The 18,377-nt window shown below is 37.6% G+C and overlaps 1 protein-coding gene across 2 annotated transcripts in view; it reads left to right on the top strand.

The window, feature by feature from the left end:
- ARHGEF38 (Rho guanine nucleotide exchange factor 38) overlaps positions 1–18,377 on the top strand; it is a 128,184-nt gene that overhangs the window by 46,760 nt on the left and 63,047 nt on the right. The window lies entirely within an intron of this gene.

Here is an 18,377-nt window from a genome sequence, read left to right on the forward strand (position 1 = left end):
TATGCATTTAAGCTATATTTACTGCCAAAGTATTCAGTGAAACTTCTATATCCCTTTGCTGTGTTTTTCATGGCTGCTCCTTCACCAGTGTGAGCCCATTGCTGTCCTATACAACAGGAACTACAGCTTCAGCACATGTCATGGGAATCTTCCAGGGTTCCATATCTTGCCCTCTCTTCCGATCCTTTCTAGCTGGTTGGGCATCCCTGGTGTCTGTCACAACACCTCAAAGCTAGGTTGTACCTCTATATCCAGCCCCTGGCTGTCTTGCTGTGGAGCGGTACTCCCAGAAATTATACAGTGCCTAGCGGCTCTGCAGAAGCCCTGGTGCACTGCTTGGTTCTAAATTTTAGCGTTACTCCCTAGATGCACTCTTTGAGATGAACCTCAGTTCTATCTGAATACTCTTACCACCCTTCTCTCCCAGCCCAGCTCCTCAGACCCACACTTGTCCATAACAGGAATTCAGACAATGAAATGTAATGAAATTTTGCTACTTTCATTGAGCAAAGGACAGCATTACTGTTATAGTAGCTCACTGAAATACAAGATAAAAGGACCAAGGCAAAAATATTTTATCTAGTAATTATCAAAATATAGCCAGTTTTCCTAGATAGATAGGTGGATAGATAGATAAATGAAGCTTCTCAAAGTTATTTGTGAAAATTTTGCCCACATAACAGATAGAAGAAACCAGATGTAAGCAAATATCTTTGAGCATGAATTTTCAATGTTCACAGAGGACTCTTGTCAAAATTGTTTTCTCCAGCTGTTACCTTCACTAAAAGACATTTACTATTTCCAGAAAGAATGGTCTTTCATTTTTGCTTAATAGGCAACTGTGGAATTCTCTCTCTCTTTCTTTTTAAATCACCCAGCTACTCTTCCCATCTCTGCTCACTTCCAGAATTTTCTGATTGTAGTCTGGGCCTGAAAACACATTTCATCTTGGCTCACTGACCACAACTTTCTTAAAGTTGGCTACTCTCTAAAACTCTGTCTCTTTCATGAAAGTGCCCTGAACTAAGTGGAGTTAAGGTATTGATTTCTCACAGACATGTCTTATTTATGCAAACAATTGCCTTATGCCATTTATAATACATTCTACCCCACAACATCAAAATCCAATGCATACATTCTATTGTTTTGCAAGATGTTACCCTTGGGGGAAACTTGGTAAAGGGTACATGGATCTCTCTGTTTCATTTTTTTACAACTGTATGTGAATCTACAATTAATTCAAAATAAGAACTTTAATTAAAAACATAATGCCTTTATTTTTTCATCTTCCTCTCTTTCTCTCTTTAAATTACCCTTTTAAATACACATGTAAAATTTTACATATAAGGATAAAGTTTTTCCTCTGATCCTTTACCTTGTTTACTCTCCCAAACTTTCCAATTGATTTTTAAATATTGTGTTTTCAGAGAGGTAGAGACTACATTTTAAGAATAAGGGTATACATTAGGTTGTTTGGAAGAAATTTTATAATGTATAAAATGTATAACAATCTCCTGTATCTTGGCTATTTCTCATGCTTGCTTGAAATACCAGAAATCCATGTAAACTGTAAAACAAACTGATGAAAAAGCTAAGTCCCTTTCTCCACTTCCATCTCCTATTCGATCCAGTCCCACCTACTGTAGAGTAAGGCAGTTCCTGAGATCAAACTCCTCAGTCACAAGACCTCACAGACTTTAGTGAGTACAGATATCCAAACCAGGTTGATAATCCCAAAGTAAAAGATGCCCTAAAAGCCAGAGAAAAACAGGGATTTTGTTCACTACATTAAATAAAAATCTGAGAAAAACAGCAATTCCTGCCAAGTATAATTGAGATGCTGGGAAAAATGACTCAAAAGAAATATACTGGCCGGGCGCGGTGGCTCAAGCCTGTAATCCCAGCACTTTGGGAGGCCGAGACGGGCGGATCACGAGGTCAGGAGATCGAGACCATCCTGGCTAACATGGTGAAACTCCGTCTCTACTAAAAAATACAAAAAACTAGCCGGGCGAGGTGGCGGGCGCCTGTAGTCCCAGCTACTCGGGAGGCTGAGGCAGGAGAATGGCATAAACCCGGGAGGCAGAGCTTGCAGTGAGCCAAGATCCGGCCACTGCACTCCAGCCTGGGCGACAGAGCGAGACTCCGTCTCAAAAAAAAAAAGAAATATACCTGCCTTTCTCATTCTACTTTGTACTGGCTTTTCTAAACTAAGGTGCTGACTTGAAAATGTTATACTGCTGCTGGAAGTCTGCTTTAACTATCGATACAAATATTCTTCAATCCTTTACAAATACCGATTTTCTTTTTTTTTTTTTTTTTTTTTTTTGAGACGGAGTCTCACTCTGTCCCCCTTGCTGGAGTGCAGTGGCCGGATCTCAGCTCACTGCAAGCTCCGCCTCCCGGGTTCAGGCCATTCTCCTGCCTCAGCCTCCCGAGTAGCTGGGACTACAGGCGCCCGCCACCTCGCCCGGCTAGTTTTTTTGTATTTTTTAGTAGAGACGGGGTTTCACTGTGTTAGCCAGGATGGTCTCGATCTCCTGACCTCGTGATCCACCCGTCTCGGCCTCCCAAAGTGCTGGGATTACAGGCTTGAGCCACCGCGCCCGGCCACAAATACCGATTTTCATGAAGAGTAAGATACATCACAACAAAGAATCCTGTAATCTGTATGTCCAGGGTAGAACTCCATTTCTTTATTTTATCAAAGACTTGATTTTCACCCTTTCTGTGGAATCCTAGCATTTATTATATAGTCTGGGCCATTGTTCCTCCATAATAAGGCCAGATACTTGAAGTCTCATAAAGTCAGAAAAAAAAAAAAAACTCAATAATTTTTTTCTTGATTTTCTGTGTGTTAATAAGGGCAGTTCCTAACCTCCAACAGGAGGTTATAGATGTGAAACATTAAATTTAAAAATAAAAGGCACAGTGTTGCCAACCACAATGTGACTATGTTGATACATAATATCTAACTGGCCTCTTTCTCAAGTACTGAAACCCAGTCATCACACTTCACTTACTTTCCCATTTTCCCCTGGAGGGACATTTCTGTTTTGTCAACCTGGAAAACATAGAGTTTGCTGTCATACTGGATTCAGATTTAGTTGGGTATGAAAGTGATGCATCAATATTCTAGTACATGAATTTTCTTTTTATGGGAAGAAAATCTCTTATCTTTGCTTGTTCAGAAAGTCTCAACTCAAAAAAATGAGGCATTCATTTTTATCCTTGTACTACAGTTTTATGATGGAAACTATCCTCCTTGTTGTTACATTTATAAACAGCTCCTAAGCTCCATTTCAGGACAGCTTCAGTGTTCTCTAATTTTTATAATCTATAGTCCAGATCAGAATCTGCTGGACCAAGTGAGGAGAAAAATGAATGTATTTCCCAATTCAGTGCAGGATTTGGGATGCCCAGAATTGAAAAACATAGATATGTTAAGCAGATCTGTTTTAATATCCAGGAAAGTCATCCCTCAGCCTAGGCAAGATGATCTTGTGCTCATTACTTTACTTCCCAGAGTGGAGATGATGCATAAACCACAATTTTCATTTGCTTTGTGTGTGTGTGTGTGTGTGTGTGTGTGTGTGTGTGTGTGTGTAGAATAAGCAACAAAATTTCAGTGGCTGTGATTATCATAATATTGCCATAAACTTCTCTAATGAAATGCCAGCAATGTTGAGGCAGCTTTATTCAGGCATAGATCAAAATAGCCATGCATATCACTACACAGCCATAAATTCTGGACTCCAAACAATAACACTGGGCCAGAAAGGAAGCAGATATTAAGAAAATAATTATTTTATTAATATGCACTTACATAAGGCACTTTAGACACAGGCAAGGTAGATGATTACATGAGTTAATTGATTAATTAATTTTAGGTCATTTAGAGTATGTAAGGATATATGAAACACATTTTTGTGTCATCAAAAAAACTAAGAATCCTTAGTGAGAGGCCTCTTATAACTAAGATAACTTGTAATGCAAAGTGATAATTGATAAGTATAGACAATAAGTGCAATTGGGGTTCAGAGAAAGGACAGATCACTTCCAGACAGATTAACTGAGCTATATTTCATGAAGAATGTGATATTTTCGTTGAATACGCAAATTAAAAGATTAAATGTTTGTCAAGTGCCTATTGCATGCAGTGCCTGCTCCTGAGCTCTGCGTGGGTATCAAGGAAATTTATGTCACAGTCTTGCCCTAGTAAAGTCTATAATGTGGCCAAGAAAATGACTCATAAACACATAAAACACAAATAACAATCAAAGATCTATTTCAAGGCAACACTAGAAGTGATCATGACAGAAGGCAGTCATGATTAGTTGTGCTAATTAGTTATGCAACAATTAATTGCTTTAGATATTAGCAGAGGGAGGCACTCACTTCCCTGACCTGTTGGCAGCATTTGACAAAAACAGTGCCTTCTGTCTTCCAGGACTCTACACACTCTTTGTTTTCCCCATAATCCTCTGGCTGCTGCTTCTCGGTCTCCTTTGCTGGTTAATACTCATCTATAAACACTAAAGTAATTGAGGGCTCCGCCTGTGGTCTTCTTCTCTCTTTTGTCCACATTAGCTCTATTGCAAATCTGATGTGGTTTATGGCTTTAAATTCCATCTACATGCTGATGATTGGCAAATTTTTATCTCCAGCCTAGACATTTTCCCTGACGTCCTCCTTTGTTTCTCCAATTATGCACTCAAATCTCTACTTGATTGTCTACAAGGGATCTCAAATTTAGCATGTTCAAAACTGAGTTCCTAATTTCCTCTTTAAAAATTTCTCCATTGTATTCTATCTCATCTCAGAAAATGGCAGCTCTACCTTCCAGTTGCTCAGGCAAAATTCCCTGGAGTCATCGTTAACTTTTTTCTTTCTCTTAATTCCCATATTAGATCGATCAGCACATTATTTAGTTCTGCCTTCAAAATTTATCTAGAATTAGACCATGTCTCATCTCCTCTCTTACTGCCACTCTGGTTCAAGAACCTGTCAATAACCCCCTGGACTTTTACAACTGTCTTGTGACCCATGTCTCTTCCTCTACCTTGTTTCAACCAAGCAGCCAGAGTGATCCTTTTAAAATATGAGTCAAATTATGTCACTCTTCTACTCAAAACCCTCCAATGCTTCCCCTCTCACTCTGATTAAAACCTAATATACTCATGATGACTTACAAGGTCCTACAGGGGCTGGCCCTCATTCTCACTGATGTCATCTATTTCTACCTTCTGGCCTCTCCACTCTTTCTTGAACAAACCAGGAGCACTACTGTGTCAAGCTCTTTGTTCTTGCTGTTTACTTTGCCTTGAATGCTCTTCCCCAAAATAACTTCATAGCTTGCTCCTTCATGTCCTTCAAGACTTTACTCAGTAAAGCCTGCCTTCACCACCTCCATCTTAGACTGGATTCCTCAGAAGCAGAGCCTGATAAAAATGATTTTTAGATGGTATTGATTTGGGAGATGATACCCTGAAATAGCAGTAAGGGAAAGGGGGAATGAGACAGAGAAAGCAGGCAATAGAGGGTACATTAATGAGTGGGTTAACTCTGTGGCCAAATGGGGCTCATTTCCCACTGGGACCTTGGGGAGGCTGTACAGAACACATTGTCCCATGGGAGGAGTATTTACCCTCCTCAATTCCTGTTAGACACTGGCTAAGGGATGCTCCTGGGAGTGTTAATTCCTGGCACTTCTAGCCTTGTCTGTGTGTAGGCAGAGCAGGCATCAGTGGTCAGAGAAAGCCTTTCGGTAGAAAATCAGAGATGCTTACACCAGAAGGCCTGTCACATGTCAAAGAACATTCAGAATCAAGGAGATATAAGTAAGGCATTGCCAGTGCTGCAGCCTTCCCAAAATTCCCTATCTTCCTTTTGCTGTTTTTGTTTTATCCCTCTAATATTTAACCCTATATTTAATACAATATATTTTCCTTTCTTATCCTGTTAACTTTTCTCCTTTATGAATCATGAATTTTGTCTCATTTGTTCACTGCTATATCCCCAGCATCTAATACAGTGCTTTATACATGAGCAGCAGTAAATATTTATAGATTGAAAAAAAATGAGTGGATGAACAACTTCAGGATGGGTAAGTGATCCATGAAGTCTTAAAGAAGGGATGGGATTTGCACTGAGTAAACATTGGTTAGGTGGAGGCAGGGTCAGGAGAGCAGCCCAGCAGTGGAGAACCACAGGAGCAAGAGTTGGTGAGCTAACTAATAGGGTCAGTTTAAAAATGAGTTAATTCCTTTTGATAGGAGCAGATGGTTCTTATAAAAATAAAAATAACTGGAGTAAGACAAGATAGGTCTTGTCCAGGCAAACCGTCAGATTCAGAAATTTGAGGTCTTTTCTGTAGGCAACTGGGAAGAAACAAATGTTTTAAAACAGAGGAATTGATAACTGTGTTGTAAACCCAATTAAGCATGTTTTAGGAAGACTAATCTGAAATTATTAGTAAGCTGATTTGGAGAAATAGGAAATAAAAATGAGTTTAGAAGCTTTTTCAGACGTAGAAACTAGGGCCTGATAGAGTTTTACAAAGTGACTAAGAAAAGGCTAATTGAATGTTGGAGATAGTGGGGCTAAGCTATCAAGATGAGAGTTAGGGGTGATGGAGGGGAGAACCTGCACTGACCCTAAGGTCTGGAGTCTGGAACTTAGTGGTACAGCTAATAGATGGTGCACCCAAAGACCTGTCCCCACTCCAGGGCTCACGCTTGTTTCCATCATCCTGGGCATACCCAGCAAAATCCAAACTCGGCTGAGTTTTGAGAATCTCCTGGAACTCAGGTCACTTAACATTGGTTTGGGCACCTTGGATTTTTGACAAAGGCAGTTGCTTAAAAAGAAAAAAAGAGACAAGTGAGAAATTATTAACAATTTAAAAATGTTTCCAGCACTGGCTCTGCTTCCTAAAATCAGCACTCACTCCTGTTCCCTTCCTTATGCTTATTGTCTATGGTTCTTGAGATTCATACTGCAGCATAATGCTGTGGGGAGCATCGGTCCACTTAGTAGTGCAAAGATCCTGCCCTGTCTCCAGATGAGGACTCTGGCAGGCCCATCACTTCACAGATCAATGAACATCTGAAGCACTCATCTAGTTTGGGAACTGCCTTTAGCAGCTAGCAGTTTAGTCAAAATTCATTCCAGTTTTCCTAAAAATAACAATAATAACTACAATATATTGAGTACTTACAAGAAGCCAGGCGTTATTCCAAACAACTTGTTTATATTAGTTAATATGATACTTACATCAACTCATGAAGTAGGTTTAAGTGTTCCTACTTGACTAATGAGGAAACCAAGGAACAAAGAGGCTAAGTAACTTATCCAAAGTCACACAGCTGGAATGTGACTCCTCCTTGACACCAGCTCACCAGCCAGCTCCTGACCCTCGGGAGGATGGGTGAGGAGAGGTAAGGGAGGGGGAAAGTGTACTTGAACTGGTACCATCATAGACTAGCTTTACATTCTTTGGAGTTTCCAGATATAATAATGTGGCACTCTTACAGGTACCTTCCTGGCCTTTTTCAGGCTATTCTCATGATGGTGGTGTTGGGGAGATTCTCTCTTGAAAGCCACTCAATCCAATTGCATCTGTCCCAGTCGGTGATTTGCAACTCTTTCCAGAGCCCCGAGGCATCCAGAGTGTACCTCCGTATTCTGCCCTTCAGCTGTGCAGGCAGAGTCATAGATATGTTTACACTAGCTTCACCACCTCACAGGGTCCACAGCTGGTCCATAGGAAGCATTCAAGCATCCCTGACCCCCAAGACCTATGGGAGTACAGATTCATCCCAACATAGCCATCACTTTCCTGCTGCCACAGCTCCTTTAGGTTTCGCAGGCATGAGGTCAACAGAGGTGACTTTGAAACAGTTCGCTGAATCCTCCTTTGCAAGTTCATCTTGGCAAAGGAAGTTCATCTATGGCAAACCGTCTCCTGCTCACTTTGGTATCTGATAGCTAAGAAATTGATGCCTCAATTGAAATTCAGGCAGGAAGTGTTTGTTTTTTAACCTTTTGTATGTTTACTATATTCATGGGGTTCCATGGAGACATCCTGGGGAAGAAAACATGATATGGACTAGCATAGTATGTGCCATGAGATCGAACAGCTCCTGGAGTGCCATGCTGCAGGAGGCAAAGCAGAAAAGAGGTGCAGAGGCAAGGCCACGGAGAGCCCCATGCCAGAAGAACTGACTTCATGTGTGTGGGGAAGGGAAATCATTGGAAATTTAAACAGTAATGCTTAACTTAGATGTGATGATCAGAGTACTAAAACAAGTGACATTCTCCAAGGGAAAAAGTGTGGGAATTACAGTGGTCAAGTGATTAAATCCTGGAAACACCAGAATTTACAACACAGATGGACTTCATGGATATTTGTTCTATGTTGTACCAGTTTTGTCCGTAATTCCTGTGTTACCGCTCAAGTGTACTGTCACATACCTGCCCACCACATCTTTTTGTGCCTTCCATTTCACGCTTCTTTTTTCCTCTCATTTATCATCGCTAGCAAATTTTTCTTTTCCTTTCTTTTGCAAAAGCGTTTCCTCATTTTTCAAATTATTTTCAATGAGTTCTAGTTTTTATTGTATCATTGAAGATTAGAACTTTGCAACTGTGTCATTAAATGGGGAAAAAAATAGGTGGTATGCTAAGTCATCCCTGATGTCAGTAGTTTCTTTTAGATATTAGGCCTAAAGGATATGAATGCTTGTTGAAAAAGTTATGAGAATTGCTATAAGCTCTCAGTTTGAGTATGTACAGGAAGAAGAAATAAACACACATGTACACACATTCACGCACACACCCTCACAGTGAGTACTCAAGTGATCAAAGCATAAAATGTTTACCCCATTCATCATGCCCAACCACAAGCCTTTAAATATAATTTTTTGGCTGATATGGGTACATTAAAAAATTATGAATTTTTCTTATAATCTCATTGATTGTTCCAAAGAGTTTCCATATTACTTTCTCTATATTTCAACAATATAAATCATAGTGTTTAGTCTATGCTTTCTGAAGAATTTCAGAAGAGATTACAAAATATACTAGCCCTCTAGCTCAAAAGACCTATTTTTAGCACAACTGTTTGTCTTTGGAACATTTCATATAAAATTCAAAGTACGAAAAGGAAGGCAAGACCACCCCAAACCTCTGCCACGTAATTTCTTTTCTGCCTGTCTCTGTGTCAAGGCAGAGAAGAGAAACAAAGGCAGAGACCTTTAGTCAACTACCTACCTTTTACCCAAGGATATCAATACAAGAACTTTGCTTTTCTATTACTAGTCAAAACAAATTTTCTGTTGGACTTGTTTTTAATTTTAATTTTCAGTTCCAGGGCTGTTGGACTTCTTAACTCAGGGACTTCTCAAGTTTGAACCCAGCCTCTTTGTCTGGCTTTGACTGTTGCCTCTGCCCTTCCTCACACACATGCTGAGATTTCTGTTTCAGAGACCCCACTCTCCTTTCTGCAAAGGGACTAACATCTCTCTGCTAATGTAGGTCTGTCCACATCAATATCTTCTGGCCTGGAATGTTTTCTGGCAGTTATCAGGTAACTTAGGCATTTATCTGCAAGATTAGTTAAAAGACTTACTGTATAGCTGATTCAACTCATAGTTTGACTCAATTAGCCAGTTTCAAACCCAGTTTCACAGCAGGAAATTTCACACATACAAATCAGCAGTTTTAAGAAATCTGATGAAATAATGGCTAGTTTACCCTGAAAATCTTTGTATTCTAGAAGCCAACTGTCTCAGTAAATGCCATAGTAATGAGTTAATTATCCTACGCCAGTGGTTGCTAGGGCTTTCTGCCAACATCCTTTTTTTCCACTTGCTGCAATTTCTGTTGCACAAGCATTCTTCTTCTCAACTTCCTCACTAAAAAATAAAACAAAACCTATTTTATCCTCTCAGAATGTCCCCATTGGGTCTCCAGTTCTCAAATATTTTGCAACGCACGGCAGCTTTCTTCCACTTCCACCTTACTTACTACAGTCTCAATATCATTGGGTTTTGATGGCTTCAGCATTAATAATGGATCAATCTAATTTAGAGGATGCATTCAGGCCTCACCAAAATGTTGTGTGTGGAACTGCCCTACAGAAGGAGTAGATGGCATCAAAGTTCTATTAGACCAAATCAGTTGATGGCTAAGGAGAATTTGCCCTATGTTAATTCTAATGTAATCACTACATAAGTTCAGAGCCCAGAATTGGGGCCCTATTTGAACTTGGATTTACTGCCAAACTACACTGAATCCAAACACTGAAGACTTTTCTAGAAACAATTTCCAGAGGATGATTTGGTTGGTGGCAATCACCGTGGCCCTTAAAAGCAGTGCTGTTTATTTTCTCCCTTCTTCTACAATTGTTGTATTAAATATATATGTCATGCACATATATATAGAATTTTTAAATTGTGTGATTTTGATCATCAAATTAGGAGCCCAAAATTATAGTTCCAACTGAGGTCAGGACAGCAATATCCAACTGACAATTTTAAATCCATTGGTTGTCAGAAGGAAAAAACAATGCTTATTTGTTAATACTTTTTAAAATCCTTTAAAAATTTAATAAGTTTAGCTCAGTGATAGACATGAGTGTGAACAAGAATTTAGCAAAGAGAGCTGATTATAATAATGAAAAGGGTGATCTATCTAGATTTCAAATTTTATGAATGGTTAAGTACGTTACAGTATTTCCACATAATGTTGACATTAAAAATAGTGCAACTGAAGGAAATTACTGACATGAAAAGATGTTCATGTTATGTTGTTAAGGCAAAAACTGTAAACTCTATTAGAAGTATATAAATTTTTGTATGGATGTACACACAGACACACAGAGAAAAATTATCTGGAAAAACATACCTGAAAATGTATCAGTGGCTACTTCTGTGTGGTAGAATTATAGGTGATTGTATTTTCTTGCTTTTACTTGTCTGCAGGACACCTAAAAATGTTTGGTTTTTCCTCCCTGTGATGAGGTTTAGGCCGATTCATACAGTGCTCGTTAAACAGAAACCTGTAAACAGACATGTCCCAGGTGTAAAGTAGGAGAAGGCTGGCTTCCATCAGCAAATTAGCCAGTTATACCAACGGCCAAAATAAGCACACTAGTGTGCCTTTGCAGACAAAATTAAGTAGAAAATTATAAAATATCCATGTAATAGTTGTGAACAACTAAATTAGGTAATTTTTTTGCCTTTAAACCACTTTTGATCTTTGCATGCTTGTTATTCAGAGCCTGGTGAAGTGATTACAAAGAATATTCATTTTTGGCTCCTACAAGAGTAAATAGATCATTTAAATTGTACAGATTCAATTCTGTTCATATTTTTAAACTTTTACTGAGTAACTATGCACATACCCAGAACTGTGTTAGACACAGTAGAGTACTCACAAAGGCAAATGTCTTAGAGGAACTCACAGTTTTGTCATAGAGACAGATAAATTAAATTAATAAATATTTCTGATAAATAGAATGGGCTTCCATATAAGCAGTGAGTAATATGAAACAAGAGTCATGGAAGTGTGGGAGAAAGAGAAGTTAATTCTAACCAAGGAACAGGAAATATTTCCTAGAGAAAGCAACATTCTGGCTACAATTAGAAGTGTATTAATCTTCTTTGGGTGGTAGGTAACAGAAATAAAGTTCAAACTAGCTTAAATAAAAATACACTTTGGGCCGGGTGCGGTGGCTCACATCTGTAATCCCAGCACTTTGGGAGGCCGAGGTGGGCAGATCACGAGGTCAGGAGATCGAGACCACCCCAGCTAACACGGTGAAACCCCCGTCTCTACTAAAAAAATACAAAAAACTAGCCGGGCGCGGTGGCGGGCGCCTGTAGTCCCAGCTACTCGGGAGGCTGAGTCAGGAGAATGGCGTGAACCCGGGAGGCGGAGCTTGCAGTGAGCTGCGATCTGGCCACTGCACTCCAGCCTGGGTGACAGAGCGAGACTCCATCTCAAAAAAAAAAAAAAAAAAAAAGACACTTTGTCAGCTTATGGAATAGGATTTCTTGCTTTAGGCAAGGCTAGATCCAAGGGTTAACAAGACTTTGCCAGGCTTAGCTTTCCTCTTTGTGACGTTTTCACAGACAAGTTCTCCACAAAGATGACTGCCAAAGATAGAAACTTACATACTATGTTAGTCCAGTTAGGCTTCTATTTTTAAAAAATTGCCATAAACTGGGTAACGTAGGCAACAGAAATTTATTTCTCACAGCTCTCGAAGCTGGGAAGTCCCAGATCAAGATGCCAGCAGATTCAGTGTCTGATGAGGGCCCACTTTCTAGACAGCCGTCTTTTAGCTGTAACCTTTTTAATTTGTTGAGTAACCTCCATACTATTTTCCATAATGGCTGTACTAATTTACATTCCTACCAACAGTGTGCAAGAGTTCACTTTTCTCCACATCCTCACTAACACTTGTTTTCCTTCATCTTTTTAAATAGCAGTCATTCTAACAAGTATATGGTCATATCTCATCGTGATTTTAATTTGCATTTCTCTGATGATAGTGATATTGGGCATTAAATACCTATTGGCCACTTTTGTGTCTTCTTTTGAGAAATGTCTATTTAGATCTTTTGCCCATTTTTGTAATTTAATTTATTTTTATTTACTTATTTTTAATTTTTATAAATACATAAAACTTGTACAAATATGCAGGGTACATGTAATATTTTGATACAAGTATACAATGTGTAATGATCAAATCTTAGTAATTGGGATATTCATCCCCTCCAACATTTATAATTTCTTTTTAAAATTTATTTTCAAGTATGGGTTTCAGAACATTTATAATTTTGTTTGTGTTGGGACATTCCAAATATTTTCTTCTAGCTATTTTGAAACATAACAATAAATTATTGTTAACTATAGTTGCCCTGTATCTTCTTTCTTTCTTTTTTTTTAACTTTTATTTTAAGTTCATGGGTACATCTGCAGGATGTGCAGGTTTGTTATGTGGGTAAATATGTGTCATGGGGGTTTGTTGTACACATTATTTCATCTCTCATGTATTAAGCCTAGTATCCATTAGTTTTGCCCACTTTTTCATAGGATTATTTGCTTTCTTACTGAGTAGAGTTCCTTATATATTATGCTTATTAACACCCCTTATCAGATGTGTGGTTTGTAAATGTATTCTCTTATTTCACAAGTTGTCTCTCAACTCTGATTATTGTTTCCTTTGCTATGCAGAAGATTTTAAGTTTGATGTAATACCATTTGTCTATGTTTGCTTTTATTTCCTGTGATTTGGGATTCTATGCAAAAAATAATTGCCCAGACCAATGTCATGAAGCTTTTCACCTGTATTTTCTTCCAGTAATTTTACAATTTCAGGTCTTATGTTTAAGTCTTCATTTTGAGTTGATTTAGTGTGAGGTAAGGGTCTAATTTCATTTTTTCTGCCTATGGATAGCCAGTTTTTCTAGAACCATGTATTGAAAAGACTGTCCTTTCCCATTGTGTGTTCTTGATATCTTTGCTGAAAATCAATCAACGGTAAAAGTGTGGATTTATTTCTGGGCTCTCTATTCTGTTCCATTGGTGTATGTGTCTGTTATTATGCTGGTACCATGCTGTTTTGATTGCTATAGCTTTGTAGTAGATTTTGAAGTCACTGAAAACTAAGTAACACTGATAAAATAATTTGAAGAAGACGTGGATAAATGGAAAGATATCTGGTGTTAATGAATTGGAAGAATTAATACTGTTAAAATATCCATTCTACCTAAAGCAATCTATAGACTAAATGCAATTTCTACTAAAATTCCAATGATGTGTTTCATATAAATAAAAAACAACCTTAAAATGTATATGCAACCATGCAAGACCCTGAAGAGCCAAAGCAACCTTGAGCAAAATGAACAAAGCTGGAGGCATCACATTACCTGATTTTAAAACCTAGTAATTATTTAAATGTAATGGGAACTAGCTATTTGAAGTATATCTTGCAATAAGTACTTTTGTAAAGCAACAAATTAAATTGCCGATTGAAACACTGGCCTTTAATCTAGAACCAGAAATACCATTTGACACAGCAATCCAATTCTGGGTATATACCAAAAGGAATATTAATCATTCTACTGTGAAGACACATGCACACGTATGTTTACTGCAGCACTATTTACAATAGCAAAAACATGGAACCAACCCAAATGCCCACCCATGATAGACTGGATAAAGAAAATGTGGTACATATACACCATGGAATACTATGCAACCATAAAAAGGAATTGGATCACATCCTTTGCAGGGACATAGATAAAGCTGGAAACTATCATCCTCTGCAAACTAACAAAAAAAGAGAAAACCAAATACGGCATGTTCTCACTCATAAGTGGGAGCTGAACAATGAGAACACATGGACACAGAGAGAGGAACAACACACACTAGGGCCTATTAGGGAGTGGGTGGGGAGAGGAGGGAACAAAGAGGATGGGTTAATAGGTGCAGCAAACCACCATGGCACATGTATACCTATGTAACAAACCTGCATGTTCTGCACACGTATCCCATGTTTTTTAGAAGAAAATTTTTAAAAAGAAACATTGGCCTTTATTTTTTATGTTTTGTAAGTCTGAATTATTATGTATTGACTTGACTTAGAATAGCGTGTACTCAGACTGTCTTTTTTTAAAAAAATGAATTTTAATCCATTTAAAATGTAATTCAACTTAAGCTTTAGAGCGTTACCTGTTTCCAGTGAATGATTAATAAATATAAATACATGCTTCTTTGAATTTATATCAGTAATCATAAAATCATCTATCAGTTTTAAAAGCCTATTTGTACCAGGCACTTGTTTTTTCCTTGGCATAGCAGTGACTGGATATGAATTAATTTTATGATTCACAGAATCCCTGTGGGCTCATGGTGATATGGGCGTTTGAAATCAGGCCAATTGATGTTTTAATCCTTTCTGTCCTTCAGGAAGAAGTGGAATTAAAATCTATGTTTTTGTTATTTAATATTTGTTGCACTAAGCTAAGATTACAGATAAAATGTAGAATTGGATCCTTGCTAAATGGATTCATAATCTAAATTAAACAGATATACAGGATAGTGACCTTGAGAAATAAATTGTAGGAGTGACAACTTGGTGAAAAAACTCAGGAACAAACCAAAGAATCTAAATGGAGATAGTAAAGTATTCATTATTAATATTTGCTGGTAATGAACGAAGGCATAGAATGAAAAGGTCAGTTTCTGAATCCGGTTCTCCCCTGCAGTTTTTGCATGAGTTTGAGCATGGCTCCTCTCTTCATCCTGCATTATTTTCTGTATCTTCAAGATGGTTCAACCTTTACAAAGAAGTTGGAGTCATGTATGAAATAATAAATATGAAACACTCGAAGTTTCTCAGAATAAAGTTTCCACAGCAAAATGAAATAATAATAGGGATACACTGCATGATTTACTGCTGATAGTTTATCTTATAAAGCAAGTAAATTAGGCGCTGAAATTTTACATATTAGAAGGATTTATTTCAAAAACGATTTTAAGAAATATACAATCAGTAAATTTGAAATAAACCAATCTATAAAACTTTGATTCACATACAACTTTTGGAAAACATCTTGAATTATTCAAAGTTCAGAGATATATTACATTTGAGCCATTGATAATAGTAAAGTATTATTAAATGACAATTTCATGTTAACTAGTTAATAATTTATTATTAAATAATAATTAACCAAATCCATATAACTGTTATGTGTCTTTTAAATATTTTCTATAATATTAAATATACTTTCTAATATAGAAATTGAAAGTCTTGAACCTCTCTAGATTACAAGCAAAAAACCATATGTGCCATCTCCTATTAAAGTGAATGGTCAATTAAGGAACATTTTGTGATGCTGGATTAAAGACCCTAAGAACTAATAGTGATTATAATGTAGTAATTAGTATGGAATCATAGACAATTTCAGAATACATAAAATTAGTTTTTTAAAAGTTGTCTAATCCTATATTGAAATAAACCACTGCATATGATCATATGAATTTTTTTTTAATTTATAAGAAAAGAGATTTAATTGGTTTTGCAGGCTATACAGGAAGCGTGGTGCTGGCATCTGCTTGGTTTCTTTTTTTTTTTTTTTAATTATACTTTAAGTTCTAGGGTACATGTGCACAACGTGCAGGTTTGTTACATATGTATACTTGTGCCATGTTGGTGTGCTGCACCCATCAACTCGTCGGCACCCATCAACTCGTCATTTACATCAGTTATAACTCCCAATGACATCCCTTCCCCCTCCCCCTCCCCATAATAGGCCCCGGTGTGTGATGTTCCCCTTCCCAAGTCCAAGTGATCTCATTGTTCAATTCTCACCTATGAGTGAGGACATGCGGTGTTTGGTTTTCTGTTCTTGCGATAGTTTGTGGAGAATGATCGTTTCCAGCTGCATCCATGTCCCTACAAAGGACACAAACTCATCCTTTTTTTGTGGCTGCATAGTATTCCATGGTGTATATGTGCCACATTTTCTTAATCCAGTCTGTCATTGATGGACATTTGGGTTGATTCCAAGTCTTTGCTATTGATATAGTGCTGCAATAAACATACATGTGCATGTGTCTTTACAGCAGCATGATTTATAATCCTTTGGGTATATACCCAGTAATGGGATGGCTGGGTCATATGGTATTTCTAGTCCTAGATCCTTGAGGAATCACCATACTGTTTTCCACAGTGGTTGAACTAGTTTACGATCCCACCAACAGTGTAGAAGTGTTCCTATTTCTCCACATCATCTCCAGCACCTGTTGTTTCCTGACGTTTTAATGATTGCCATTCTAACTGGTGTGAGATGGTATCTCATTGTGGTTTTGATTTGCATTGATCATATGAATTTGATTACAAATGAGGCTGTGAGTTATCCTGAGGACAGGATGAATGATGGGAAAGTGAAAAATTTCCCAAGATGGTTGAAAGACTTGTATACAGAAAAACCATATTGCATAAGAAATAACTGACATAGTCACCACATTTTGGAAAGGTGCAATGTGAAGTCATGCTTCCATGTTCAATGATAGAATATCCTTACCAAAATAATATTGGTATCTAAAATGGAGAACAGTAGATTGGACAATGTCAAAAAGGGATGGGATAAAAAGATGAGCAGGTTGCTTTCTTCCTTACCCCTTAAATAGACCCCACACACACCTAAAGAAACTGAGTCTGAAATAATGGAAAAAAAGCTGTAGTTGTTGGCCTTCGTCTGCAGAATTCCTCCAGATCTCCCTCATACCTCCCTTGTTCCTAATTCCCCTAATTTCTTGGTACATTTTCTTTAATTGAATTCTCTGTCTCTTTCATACCCCTAACTTTGCTGAGCTGACTTTAAGCCAGCAACTCTGGTTTTCACTTGTGCTACTCCTCCATGAGTTGATTATTAATGAATTAATTATCCACCTATGACCTCATTCACAATAAGTCATGAGTAAAAGGCACCTACTCCTGTTCCCTGATGTTGCCCAGTAGAGTCTGCACCAATATGGCTGTGGCCTGACCACTATTTGATTATGTCACTATTTGATTATGAAAGGAGATCCAACTTAAACTCAAGGGAATGACGTCAAAAAAGATTCATCAAAATCAGAGCACATATCTTACCATACTCAGATAGCTGAGGATAGTTGTCCATTCCTCTACTAACCAATCACTACCTATGACACAATCTGGCTTCTTTTGTAATTCTTGGTACATAGAAGCTTCTCAGAAAATATTTGGTGAAAGGATGAATAAATGAATAAATAAATTATTATAAAACTTGCTATAAGATCTAAGAATAATTACACTGGTTGTTAAGGGTGTGCATGAAATAACAAAATATAATGAATGCTTAATTAGTAGAATATATTTAATGATTTCCATTTACATTTATATCAAGCAAAAAAAAAAAAAAAGGAAAAAGCAACCCAGCACATCTACTTGTCATCACTTTTCAAACATCTGTGATTTAAAAACCAGCTTTGAAAATAGTTACTTGCCTCGGGTAAGGTCTGACTTCTGCTGTATAAGCAGTAAAATATTCTAAATCCTTACACACTACTACATACCCTCATAGAGGGCAGTTAACACCAATTAGGCTCAAATCTTCCCATTCTGGTTGTTATAGGAATATACAGATGTATGTTCAACACAAAACATATTCAACGTTTTTTAAAAAGACAGAAGTAACAGATGCATCATCCCAATTTCTTGGGGAAAAAAAAAAAGCAAACTGCACTCTAGAATTCCTAAATAAGAATGTTAACAGAAATGGTTAATGGAGACAGCATGGGCTGGCATTTAAAATGCTTACTGTTTAGCAGGAGAA

The sequence above is a fragment of the Macaca mulatta genome, chromosome 5, assembly GCF_049350105.2.
Source record: "Macaca mulatta isolate MMU2019108-1 chromosome 5, T2T-MMU8v2.0, whole genome shotgun sequence".
Classification (NCBI taxonomy): Eukaryota; Metazoa; Chordata; class Mammalia; order Primates; family Cercopithecidae; genus Macaca; species Macaca mulatta.